Genomic DNA, 14,335 nt, shown 5'->3' with positions numbered 1-14,335 from the left:
AACCCAGCTCTCAGGCTACAACATGAAGGAGACAAGACGGGTGTATATCTAATAAATAGGTACATTTATTTAACAAATACTATTAACAAAATCACAATAACTAAACAAAGCCAACAAAACAGCAGCTGGGTCAGCCAAAGAACAGCCCCAGGAGGAGAGAGCCGCCCTCCCTGTTCAGGTGCTGAGTCTTTATGACTGGGACTCTACAATGCTCAGGTGTGGCTCATCAGCAGCAATCAACAACCTGAAAGACAAAGAACCAGCAAACAGGACACAAACCCCTACTGGAAAGGAGGGGTCGTCACACCCCCCCTCCATAAAAACGGTGTTCCCACCAGGGATACCGACAGCTCTAACATTTATTTTCCAAAGAGATACGGATTTTAAATATACAGATTTCATACAAACCGGTTGTAGTGCATTCCCCAGCCAGCCAACCAATCTCCGCTCTGCAACCCAGCAACTCCAACAAGTGGAGAAGCATTTAAGAGTGAGGGCAGAGAAGGAAGGCCAGAGAGATTCCTCAGTGATATGGTACAGCACAGATTTAAAAACAAGTTTTCTTGGGAGGACCGGTCCTTGCATGGAGATGCAAGAACGAGTGGTGAACACGCAGAACTGGAATTTCCATAACTACCATCTACCAGAACACACAGAACTGAACTATCATAAGCGTTAACGCAAGTAGCAACCAAAAGCTCCTCTAACACAAGGCTCACTAGCCAACCAAGTCGTCCGCAGACGCACAGCACAAAGAGGCAACCAAACTACAACAAAGCTCACACCAACCAAGGCATGAGCTGTAGCGCTTATATTCCCAAAGTAACATGCCAAGCTACCAGCTTGCATGTCACCGCACAAACACAACAACGAACAGTTCACCACATCCCTCCCTTAACTACCGACCTGCTTACCGTATGAACCATTATAACCTCCTGCACACTGTGCAGCAGCTATCTTCAGATTCTTAGGTTAAACACCTGCAGCATACCTGGGTCCTACTACCCAGACACCCAACAGGCTGTAAAATGCTCTCATAACTGGGTCCAGAATTACCCAGAAACATCTCGAGCATGACCATCGTCACAAAAACGGAATATCTCACAAGCTAAACAGTCCTAAACATGCTGTTACAGCATCCAACTTGCCACTCAACATGCCGCGCTCCAATAACTTCTCCAATGATCTCAACAACTCCTCCACAGAAGCCATAACCGAGGAAACAAACTTTGACTGCCCAAACACACACAACCCAAACTGAATTAAACTATTGCTGCCAACGTCACTGCAGCCCTGTCCCTCTAGCTGCCTAACCAGAGACTAAATAAACTCCTCCCTAGTCTTCAGGTGCTACTTGTGGCGGGTACTTGCGCACTAAAACCCGTAGGCCCGGTAAAGCAACCCACCTGCAGCCTCAGACGTGCCCCCGAGACAACTGCTCCAACCACTTTGGTCACCACACTAATCAAACCCCCCAACCAACTCCAAAGGGAACTCCAAAAGTACTATACAAATAGAGTGACATATATATATATATATATATATATATATATATATATATATATATATATATATATGATTGAGTGATATATATTATTCACAAACACACTTCTGTTTATCTATATGATAACATGAAATACTAACAGGGACAGAACAGCAATTTACTCACCAAAAAAAACCAACCACCAGCATAACACAGCTCGACGACACAAATACACTCCTCAGGAAAACTAATCACACAGCTACTCACATTAACCAAACTACTATTACTATTAACCCTACTCACCACACTCGTCCATGTCTCCCAAACAACCAGACTGCACAGCTCAGTCACCAAAACGAGGTGCACCTGCCTACTAGGCTACCACTGATCCCAGAATCAGTCTATGCAGATCAATTTATAACCATCAGCAACAACTTCACGAAAAAAAAAATCTAAACCAGGTCAAACAAGTAAGGACGAGCCCCCATATGTTACAACCCGGCTCTCAGGCTGCAACAAGAAGGAGACAAGACGGGTGTATATCTAATAAATAGGTACATTTATTTAACATATGCTATTAACAAATCACAATAACTAAACAAAGCCAACAAAACAGCAGCTGGGTCAGCCAAAGAGCAGCAGCTGGGTCAGCCAAAGAGCCCTACTGGAAAGGAGGGGTTGTCACAATAGTTATACATTGGATGTTTATTCACATTTATATTTATGGCTTAAGCTTGACAAGTACGCAGCTTGTCGATGGGTGGTGCTAGTGCACTTTATTACTTTATGCACACAAAACAAGTATTTGCCTACAGCATTCTAGTCACTGGCTGTGAAATTAAATCTTGTGAGCAGATTTCTCTTTTTCATCATCACCAGTGTAGCAGGCCTATTACCACCTCTCAACAGGCTCTGACAAGACCTTAAGAAGTCCCTTTTCCTGTAGCACTCCATCAGTGGCTTGATGAGAAAGAAGGTGGGGAGGGTAGAGGAGAAGGATTATGTGAAGTAAAGATGACAGACAAATACAAAAAAGCTCCACTTAGCGCCATCTCGCCAAAGAAAATTAAATGTGCATGTCTCGGAGAAGAGTAGAAAATAGCCAGAGGATGGTGTAGCTGTCAGTGCTCAAATTCTTTTTTAGACATTTTAAGAGATGATCACCTACTTTATATGACAGAGTGGTTAAAATAACAGGAAAAAAATATATATCGGTAACTTTTAATGGTGGCCTTTTTAGTGCATTAAGTTAAAATTTCATTTCAAATCACTTAATACTAGCTTGGGTCAGTGGGGAAAAACAGTGTGTAGAGCTAGCATATTTTCACATCTTACCGTTGTGAATAAAGGATTTATTTTGACCAAACCAGAGTTGCTGATTGGTGAAACAGTGAACTCACCAAGATGGTTTTGATGAGTTTCATTGTGTTTCTGTCGAGTTTGAATGAAGTGTGTCTTACGATGAGTTAATAAGACAATTTAATTAGCCTTAATTTGATAAAAGAGAGAAACATGAATGCAGAAGGTGTGCAGTTGCATTTTTCTGTTTAAGTTAAAGAATATTTCCTTTCTTGACGTTTTGAGGGTTTATTTTGTGTATTTATTAGACAAAAAAAAAAAAAAAAAAGCTAAGAGAACGTGTGTAAGTAGCAAACTCACCACGTGCAATGCCTGGTTACGCTCTTGAAAAATGTGGGAGCAAATAACAATGAGTGTCATAGTGATTTTAAAATACAACAATACACAAATAACAACAACAGGGAATGCTTCTTTTTCTAAAGAGTACATACCTTTTTTCAGTAGTGTATTTACCTTCATAAGACATAATTCTTTCACTTCCCTAATATTACTGTCACCACAAAATAGCTTAAGCTCAGTAACCTCTCACACAAGTCACTAAAGTGCATGGAACATTATAATATCAGTGCAACAGTGCAAAATATACAAGATTATGTCTATAGTTCTCTCTATGATGCTAATCAGGGACTTTGCTCACACACACTATGCTACACTACAATCATCCTTGATTCTTTCCTCGCCTCTTCTCCTTACGTCTTAGTCCCAACCAAGGGAGATGCAAGCGGGGAAGACAAGGAAGAGACGCAAGGAAAAAGGAGTCGAGCCAACAGGCATTTAACAAAATGAGACATGGTTGCAACCAAGCCATCAATTAAGTAAGTGTGGCACAGCTGCATCATCTGTCCATTGTTTTGTTATCCCACTTTATTTTATGATCTATTTTAGAGCTGCATCACAATTATCATGACAAATTACATATTTACCATTAATTCAACAGCCTTTATAAACTTTTGCAAAGCAGTGAAAATGTTTGTCTAAAAAGTACAATACAAATAGAGTGACATATATATGTATATATATATATACATATATATGATTGAGTGATATATATTATTCACAAACACACTTCTGTTTATCTATATGACAACATGAAATACATCTAATTATTGCTGGATGTAAGATAACGTTTTGTTGACAAAATGATTTCCGGCAAGCAGCTGTTTGTACTTGTAAACACAAGTCATAAGAACAGCAGTTGAATTCACTGTACAAAGTAAAAACATAAGTAATATCAAGGCAATGTGTCATTAAAGAATGCTGTTAAAACAGAGTCTTATGAGGCGTCACACAAAGAGGTGAAGGGCAGAAAGTTTGATCGCGCATTTGATCATCTTAAATAACTACAACTTATGAACACAAAAGGAAAAGTTACATTTGTGAAGTCCTGCCATTGATTCCGCCAAGCCTACTTGTTCCTTAAGGATGCATTTTACGAATTGGAACTTCCTTCAAGATGTCACACATTCTGGTACATGTAGTAATAAAAAGTAGAATTCAGATTTCTCTGTAATATAACAAGCACTGGGGGATTCATTTCTTCAGTGAACTACCGTCAGCACCGATTGGAAATCCACAAGGTGGCAAATTTTGCTTTAAGTTAACGGGAAGGTATTCTCTCATTAGAAAAATGTTCATGTTTTGAACACACAAAATGCATATCTGATTTCAACAGTCTCTGTGTAAACGACATGTTTTGACAATATGCTGAACATAGAAAAATGTAATCGTCACAGTCAGGCTACGTGACTGATCAAAAGTATATTTAAAAAGACGAATAAAGAGAGCTAATCAGAAATGTATGACTTTAGAACTAAATATAAAAAAGCACATTATATATAAATAGATCAAATACTCAACTGATTATAGCTGCATTTTATAATCTAGTCACATAATACGAGGATTATAGTTAGAAAACAATGTTCTCTGGGCATTCCTCATTTTCAATGATTTCCTTTTAGAATTCGCTTGAATGGCACAGCCTAGTTTTTAAGGATAACAAGGAGAGATGACAGACAGCTTAGCGGGAAATAAAAAGTGCGGGAATGTGTTGACAAATGGAGGGAAAAATGAGTGTCATGAGAGGCGAAGTGGTGTAGCTGTTTGTGTTTTGGATGGCATTCGAGAGAGGGTGTTATTGTCTCTCAATGTCTAATGCTGTGGCTAAATTGTGATGAATAGCCTGCTGGAGTGTTGTGTGTGTTGGTGCCTGCGTGTGCGTGGACGCCGAATGTCTTTTCTCTGTTTATTTTGTAGCAAGCTGTGTGCGATCGTGTGCAACGGCAGTACTGGTGCGTGTAGCTGAGGAGTATTTTCAAAGAGATATGTTGACTAGAGCAGATAATGTGTAAGACAGGCGAAAGAAGAGACAGCATCAGAGAGGAGTAAAAACAGAGAAGGAGTGAGGGAGGGTTCACTGCAATGATTGATCTGATTTTCCTAATTGGCTTGTAGACCTCAGAGTCTATGTCCTTTGCCTGCATTGAGTGTGCTCACTGAGTGTCATGTTTAATAAGCTTCCTGATTGGCTTTTCTGTTTGTGCGATTGTGCCCTCTGGCTAGAGTGTCTTCAAAACAGGGAGAGGGGGAGGAAGCAAAGAGAGAAAAGAGTACAAGGAAGAAAAGAAGACTACGTTTACAGAGTGTAAAAGATAAAGGGAGCTGATAATTAATATGCTAGCCACAAATTACAAGACTAAGAGTCAAGAGCAGGCCTACTCCACTGGAGGCCAGCGGGCCAACTCTGGCCCACCAATCAGCTCTGTTAACGAATATATAAAACTTAAAACCTGAGGAAAAACTAATTAATATCTCATTACAATATGGCTCACCTGGCAGCCCCAGCTAGGACCCCCAGACGGCCCTGTCGTTTAGACTATGTAGCTTTTCAAATTTACTCCCCCATTTTTAAACATAGCCAGGCACCCATTGTGGGAAGCATTATTATCCTATGAAGAAAAAATATGGGTAATATCTGGAGTGTATATAGATGCTCCCAAATAAACACAAATTAGCAAACTGGAAAAAAAGTTGTTGGTTCATTGAACAAAGTTGTGGACCAAAGACAGACAGACTTTTTGTCATCTACAAAGACGTACCGCTAGCACTGCTAGGGACTCCTTAAAAAAACAGTTCAGACTTTTTGATGCACAAACAACACACAGTAAGCAGCATGAAAAAGTCTGCAAGGTAAAAAGCACTAAGAAACAGTAACAAATCAGAGAACAAAGTTTGACTTTTTCATTTTAGGAAAAGTTTCTAGCCCACTTACATCAATGGCAGACCCTGACAACCTGGCGGCAAAAAGGAGTTCGGCCATTTTTCCTTTTATCTTTCACGCCTTTGCTTTTTGTATACATGAGAATGTCTTCTGTTAAATAAGCCAAATGCACAATATATATTACAATCAGCAAAAGACAGGATCTATATTGTGGCTCAATTCGGGTTTTGTGTGAAATGTTATTTTCGGGTTTTGTGTGAAATGTTATTTTCTGTCAGTCAATATGGATGTACAGAATAAACAGCTGAGTGTGCATTTACGTGTAAAGGGGCAGAGAAAACATATCCTTTTTCTAATGCTATTCATACTCATACAAATACATATATACATACATATATGAGTACACACAAATGTGGACACACACAAACCTGATCTTCAAGGCTTTACTGAGCTTCGATACATCTCACACAGCAGTGATGTTTAAATGTTTATAGATGACTAGGACCATGTCTCCAATAAATACTGGCACTGGGAATTGGAAGTACTTGCAGCAAAGATTTCCATTTAAATTGTGTCAACATGTCTCTCTTTATTTGATTGAGGCTTCTTTTGTTACCTCCTTTCCATTGGGCTTTTTATGTAAGCAGAGAGAGCAGATTGAAAGTGGAAACATTACAGCATGCAGATTTCAGTCAGTCTTTCAACCCCTGAAAGAAGTGTCAATCTAATCTAGCTAATCAGAGTGAGAGAGGGTACAGTTTCAGTACAACTTTTTAATAAGGCATTCTTTATGGAGGTTTTATAAACTGTGAATATTATGGGTATATATAATGGGTGATGACTAATTTAGTAATGCATTACATTTAATTCATTTGGCAGATGTTTTTGTCCAAATAGACTTACATTTTCCCTGCATACATTCTGTACTTCTAGAGCAATTTGGAGGTCACCTTGACATGCTTTATAGATCAGTAATATAATGCTTTATAGGTCATTAATAATCCACTAATTAGAACATTTGGTTTGCAAAAATCCAACTTGTTTTGTCTTTTTAACCTTCCCCGCAATCCAAAGGTGGTTCTATATATTACTGATTTATAAAGCCTCAACAAATGTTGAATTAACTTGTAATAAGAGCATTAGTTACACCTTAAGTAAACTACATTAGATGTTCTACCCTTTTCTCTTATAACTTTACAAGGTGTGGTCAGATAGAAAGGATGATATAATACCTTATTACTTTATTTGGGAATTCATGACATTTTCAGGTGGAGTGTAAATAGTACACCAAAATTATACTTAAATGAAAGCGGTTCTCAAACTTTCTTGGTCAGGCCCCCATTAAAAAAATAGAGAATCCATGCTTGGATCTCCCAATTATAACCCACAGGGGTGCAATTGAGTAAAATTTGTTTAAGGATTAATGTACATTTTTATCCTAGATTTGAATCTCTTTCTGACTGTGGACATTTTATGCAGGGGTGTGATTAATCCAATCAATAAATTGTTTGGTTCAGCTGGTTTTCCGCCTGCAGGATGATTCATACCAAACTCACTTTGATAAATGAGTAGGTTTTTTTCTTTCCTGTAAACCTGCTGTTTTTAGAGAGTGTTCAGCGGTCTAATGGGTAGAGTGTGGAAATGGTAGCACTGCAGATTTAAAGCTTCATTTCTCACTGTGAACTGAATGGATGCGCTAAAGATGCTTCAGATAAAAGCACCAATTGAATGACAGATGTGGCATTAAGCTATATAAAGCATTGGTACAGACTGTGCGCCCCCCTGATGTCCTCTCATCTCTCTGTTCTTAGTTTTGAGTACACATGAACAATCTGGCCGGACTCAAGGGAGTGTTTGTTGTCTATGCTCTTCAGTTGTGGGGTAAAAAAAAACCACTTTGAGGGCCAGATGCTTTTACTGTTCTTTAAATAATTTAAAGCAGAACCACCATCACCACCTGTAAAAGTATCACACACATTGCTTTTAAGCCGACCCACTACATCATGTTAGACACAAAATGCGTGTTGTGTTTTTGAAAATTGCCTGAAAAACAATGATGACCTAATGTCAAAGACTTTTAAGTGCAAACCTCAGCTGAATTTCAGGCCAATCTTTCTTTCAAGGGAAGGACTTAGTTTTGTTGAGCAAAGGTATTTATAAAGTATTGGCTTTTTACTTGCAAATGTTTTATTGCAATATCAGTAACAAGCGTAGTTGCTGTCATTCTCCAGTAATCTTCACTTCACCATCGCCATCTCTCTACTCAACAACGCATCGTTTGTTTGTGCATGTGTCTACGTATGTGTGTGTGTAGTTAGAGGACCTTAGCCCGACAAAGAGAGAGAGTAGTGGACATGCTCGCTTCAACGTGATATTAAACAACACCAAAACATTCAAAAGGACAACAAGAAAAAAGACCAGTAACATCTGAGTTTATTAATACTCCGATCTTTAATAATCCGGGGCCCGTTTAATACTGAGTTTTGGTAGCCATCCCGACCTTTGGGTTATGAAAAAACACGAACGGCTCTCGCTATATCCAGTGTTCTTTAGTGTTTGTCCGTTCCGGGATGCTGTAGAACCTTGGCGGTGCAACATGGCAGACTCTGTTGAAGATGACTAAGTCTTAGTTTCAAGTCTTTATACACTAATGAAAACATAGTTTTGCTTATTATGTTCCATTTCTGCCAATTAATCACCCTAAATGTTACACACCATTCCTTTAACGTCTAATAACTTGGACTTAGGCTGTACAGTTTTTTACTGTGAGCACAAAAATGTTGATCTATGAAAGCCATAAAGTACTGAATTATTTCATACAAACTGTGGTAAACAAATTAGATGTTAGATGTTTCACAAAAATCTGACAACTATGCATTCTTGAGAAAGATTGAAGATTGGCTCGAAGGACACAGAGTTTTCATGTTAACTTCAGAAGAGCCATGTAAATATAAACTGTCAACTAGACCAAGTTTTGTTCATTTGGGAACTGATTTTGAAAGCACAAAAATACAAACAAGACTAAAAGTCTGTAGCTAAGCTGGCGGCCTCGTGAGGCTCCGATACTTGTTTCACACCAGACAATAAAACTGCTGGATGGATACAAATTGGAGACACATTTTCTTTGCCTCAATCTCACAACTAGGGGGCAAAAATGTAACAATTTGCCTGAAAGTGGTGCTACAAAATAAATGTTGTTATCATCCATTCCCTCAATGAACAGCAAGTTGTTTTGAATCATACCAATTGTAAGGTTAGTAGTGACACAGGAACAGTAAAATGATAAGACAAAGTCCAGTGAATAGAATTAATCGCATTAGGGCTAGATATAAGCTTGATATAAACTGGCAATCAGCTATGATATGGTTATCATTATGTTAAGGATATTGTGAAGGTTAAACAACAAAACTTTAATGACATATACCTTTTGCTGAGAGTTAGATGAGAAGATTTATACCCTTCTTGTATCTATATGCCAAATACAAAGCTGCCGCCTGCAGCTTATTATAGCACAAAGATTGGAAACAGGGATCTTTCCAAAAGTAACATATTCCACCAAACAGCACAGCTAAAGCTCAATAATTAAGATTGTATCTAATGCATACAAATACAGACAACATGGTGTGTAAAAACTGTGCAGCTGTCTTTTTACTTTAATTTGTGTATTAGCAGGTTTTAGCTGTTAATTCTTGTGAGGCCACGCTGAGGATGGCGGTTGGTAATTTATGATCGATAATCAATTGTATGCACAGGTTAAAAAAGCGCCATTTATAGAAATGGAATTTACTGTTTGTTTGGACATCCGGGCTCTTTTTGTTCATGTTCCATGAGTGTTTACATTGACATCAATGTATTTTGTATCCTGAATATGGTCTTTGATTGAACAGAAGTTTTGTATATAAACATCACGGCTCCCTTAAAATAAAAAGAAATGTACAAAGTAACGTACATTATACATTATAAATGACATCATTCTTATTTTTATCTAAGTACATTCATCCACAACTACTTCAGCTCTAGTTCAATATTCTAGTACCCTTCTCATCCCTGTTCAAGAACCAGTACATGTCTTACTACCTCGGTGCAGCAAGGTGACAAATGAAACCGTTAGTGGGCTAAAAAAAAAATGTTTGGTTTGTCTTTAAAATATGAGCAACATAGTTATTTTAAAACATCTTGTTTTGCTGCAGAGCTAACCCCTGTTTTAGCAATATCAGGCCACCTCCTGTTTCATGAATTTATGGAATAGAGTCTGTACAATTATGACACAGTCATCTTTGTAACTATACATGCAACTCTGATATGAGGACAGGCTGACAATTGCCTTATTTAAGCACAGCTGGCCAGAACAGAGACGAACTGAGTGAGTGTCCAACTTTGGTTTAATGCTAATTAATGTAGTGGTATCTAAACACACAGTCTCTCCCAAAGGAAAATCCATCACATTTAGTGTATTCAGCATTCATTGTAAGCCACACATTTTTGCACATTTGACAACTACTCCTTTTTTGACACAGTCAATAACCTAGGTATAATTGCTGAAGGCCTGAAAAATTTACTTTTTTATGTGATTAAGTGCGCATGTATGTGCGAATGATGACAAACACACACGCACACGCACACACACACACACACACACACACACACACACACACACACATGGTTTCGACAAGGGCAATATGAACTCAGTGTGCTGGTGGAAACAGCTTATTCCAGCTGATGGAGTGTATAATTCCAACATTGGAATAATAATGATGCCATTGTAATTCAGATGGATAGAGTAGAAATTAGATTCTGGGGCTTTTTGCATATTGTCATTATTGAGTTCTGCACCATTCTCTTCGTGAAAGCAAAATGAATTGAGGGATGGGATGAGTTTACATGTCTGACTTACTGAAGCGACCCACAAGTCTCACCTTGCAGCAATTTGTGAGTCTGAAGTGAATCTAAAGTGCGTCTTAATTATATCCCAAAATAAAACTGTAACACACACATGCAAATACACACACAATTGATGTACGTGCAGACACGCAGAGCCACCCTCTTAGTATGCAACCTGAAAGTAAATGGCTGCAATCACATTAAACATCCCGGCAATTACACCAAGAACAAACAGCATTTCTAGGCAGTATTTCTCATAATGCCACTTCACGGAGTGCCCTAATTGTGCTCCGTTTGCTGCAGAAAATAATCTATGTCACTTCTCGCTTTGCTTCACACAAGAACCCAAACAGCTAATCAAAGAGCCACATTTCTCTTTTTCTCCTGAACTCAGAGCTGTCAAATGCCTATGAATGAATGCTGAGCATTTTAGTGTCATCTGAGGCCTTAAAGTAGATGAAAATGTTCCTTCTTCTCTTTAACTCTTCTTTCACTCAAGGCTGGGAGATGGCCTGTGGCGAGGGGTTAGCTAAAAGAGAATTTCCCAACTCGGATCAATACAGTATTGTGTTATTATTATCTTTACTTAAGGGAATCCTTTGCCATTTTATTTTTATCGTTTAAGAAGAGGGAAGGAGTCCTACAAGAAAATGGGACTGTCAATATGTGATATCAGCCTTAAAGGCTTCTTGTGATTTAAGTATTTATTAACCATGACACCATACTCAAGCCACATATAAAAATGAAGAGCTCTGGGCCACATATCACTGCTGTCTTAAACTTTATAACATCAGAGTTGTTATTTTCAAGAGTTGTATGTTCTCTATTGATGTAGGAAAATCATCCATGTGTAAGATGAAAGTCTCTCATAAACCCAAAAGATCAATGTACTTCAGCTGGTAGGTGTTTTTCTAAAGGGAGGGACAAACAGGTTTTAATCATTTCACATTAAGTATGGTACTGTCTATAAGATGGCATATCGCAAAATTGGACGGCATTGACAAATGATTGCAGATATGGGACTCATATTTGTTGTTTCGTAAAACGAAGGCTAACAGCGTATTTAGCTGTTTAGCTTGAAGAGCTTGTTAGCTACTATCGAATATCGCTTAAAATGTTAGGAGAATTAGATATTTTACTACAAGGTCCAATGTTAGAATTAATAGTGCAATGCCTGTTACGAAAATGTGCTTGTTCAGAGTGGGCAAATTGCTTGGCTACTGGAAAATCTGCAGCATTCTTGAGAACCGCTTATCGCTTGTTGACTCCAGGGAAGTGAAGAAGAGTTCCGATGTCATGATAGTACATCCAGCATCCAGCACCAACATGACGACATGCTCGACTCAGTCTGTAAAAATCCTGAAGCTCCGCCCCAAATGTTGCCCAATGCCCTATCGCTTGGTAATTCAAAGTTTATGTATATATTGAATGTGGCACATGTCCAAACTGCACCAACTTTGACATAGCACGTCCTTGGGTCCCCATCAAGACACCTGCCAAATGTGAAGTAGATCAGATGGAAGGTTCTCTAGATATGCCAATGACACACACATACATACAGACACACAGACACACAGATATTCCTTGCTTTTAATTAGATGATGGATTTCCATTGGAGGATATTCCATTTTTGATCTTTGGTTGTGATTTTTTAATTAGAACAATGTTCATAGATTTTTCAGCGTAACTAATGATCCCAGATTAGCTGGATATCAGGGCCAATTGGCAGACACCCAAACAATTACACGCCCTTATCAGTCTGTACAGCTGTAATCATTAAAGATCAATGTTTTGAGCAGTGAAATCCATTCTTTGGTATCTTTGGGAACAGTCGATGTAATCCCACTTCAAACTGGACCATCATAAAGGAGAGTGTGCGAACAACGTTAAGGTTGTGTAGCACACTGTAAACACTTAAAATCGTTTACTATGGGGAGATACCCTATGTGACCTACTGCTGTTGTCCCCTATACAGGGCTGAGTGCAATACATTGTGTGATCCACGACTGGTCGTTGTATCCAATAATTGAATAACAGCGTTAGAAAATGTATTGTTGTCTGGAAATGACCAGTTGGGGGCCAAACAAACACATGTCTCTTGTGTACATCCACCTCAATCCACCAAATGTTATGAGATGTTTTGTGTTCTGGTCTTGTCATTGTACACCTTTGGGATCGCTGTCTTTTAAAGGCCCAAATGTATCTTTTGCAATGCTGATGGCGCCTCCATTATGCCTTTTATAAAGACTGTAAGACCACGCTGCCATTTTTGGTAATCCGATACATGCTGTTAGTCACCGTACAAAAGATACTGTAGTGTCAAAAAATTGAACAATAAACCTGTGAAAAACTATAATTAATTATTTAATTACCTGTATTTGTGCATCAAACTAAATAGTGTGATAAACGTGGGATGTTACACTCCTTTCATTTTAATTCTTATATTTACCCTGTATGTACCCTGGTCTTGTTCTGTCTTGCCACTTGTTTTTAACTCTGTTTAGTTGAGTTGCTGGTCCATATAGAAGGGGAAAATAGAAATAATTAGCCTCTGGGTAAATAAATGGATTCTGGCATTTAGCTCCCTCTTTTTCTTTCTGTCCGTTCCACCACGGTAGTGACAGTTTAATCAGTTTTTCATTTAATGATTTAATCAACCTTTAAAAAAAAGTATTTTTTCCTTCCCCAAACCGCTTCACTGAGCCTGCTGATTGTCCAGATAATAAAATAAAGCAGCTCTGCTTACCAGGGAATTAGGCAAAAATTACTTTGAGCTAGGATATATTTGAGCGTATGATGAATAATGTCATTCAATTGAAATCCTTACAAAACTATTTTGTATCCCTTCTGTGGTTACCTGGCCGACGATCAGACGTTTCCTTAATTCAGGCAAGTTATAAAGCTAAAACAATCTCAACGTGGACCTCGAGGGCAACCATTTTGGATAGAAAAAAGGTTGATCATAATCAGCCCCTGCATATTTATCCTCAGATTTGACAGAGTTGCAGTTTAATCAAATGTGTAATCGCACTGAGATATTACCGTGTTTGCCAGGGGGTTGAACACACTTTGCACCCTCATTGGCCTTTGTAATAGACGCACAAAGCAGAACTCTTAGCAGTGTTTTGCAAAAAATGTCTGATAATTGCCATAACAGCCCTGCTGCTGGATAAGGGACACTGAAGCCAAAAGTTGCTAATGCTTCCATGCAGTGGCAAAAAAAGCAATGCTGAAACCCACTCATTTCAACTGTAGCCGGCCTTATTGCCCTCTTTCATCTTCTGTACCTCTTTACTTTACCCTTGATCTTACATTTCTGACTCATGTCTTCCGATCCTGGCTCTGCTGCAGCACTTACACCTGTAGACAAAGATGGAAGAAACTGTAAGGCTTTT

The sequence above is a fragment of the Anoplopoma fimbria genome, chromosome 18, assembly GCF_027596085.1.
Source record: "Anoplopoma fimbria isolate UVic2021 breed Golden Eagle Sablefish chromosome 18, Afim_UVic_2022, whole genome shotgun sequence".
Lineage (NCBI taxonomy): Eukaryota > Metazoa > Chordata > Actinopteri > Perciformes > Anoplopomatidae > Anoplopoma > Anoplopoma fimbria.
The sequence above is the reverse complement of the archived record's forward strand: the minus strand, read 5'-3'. Positions refer to the sequence as shown.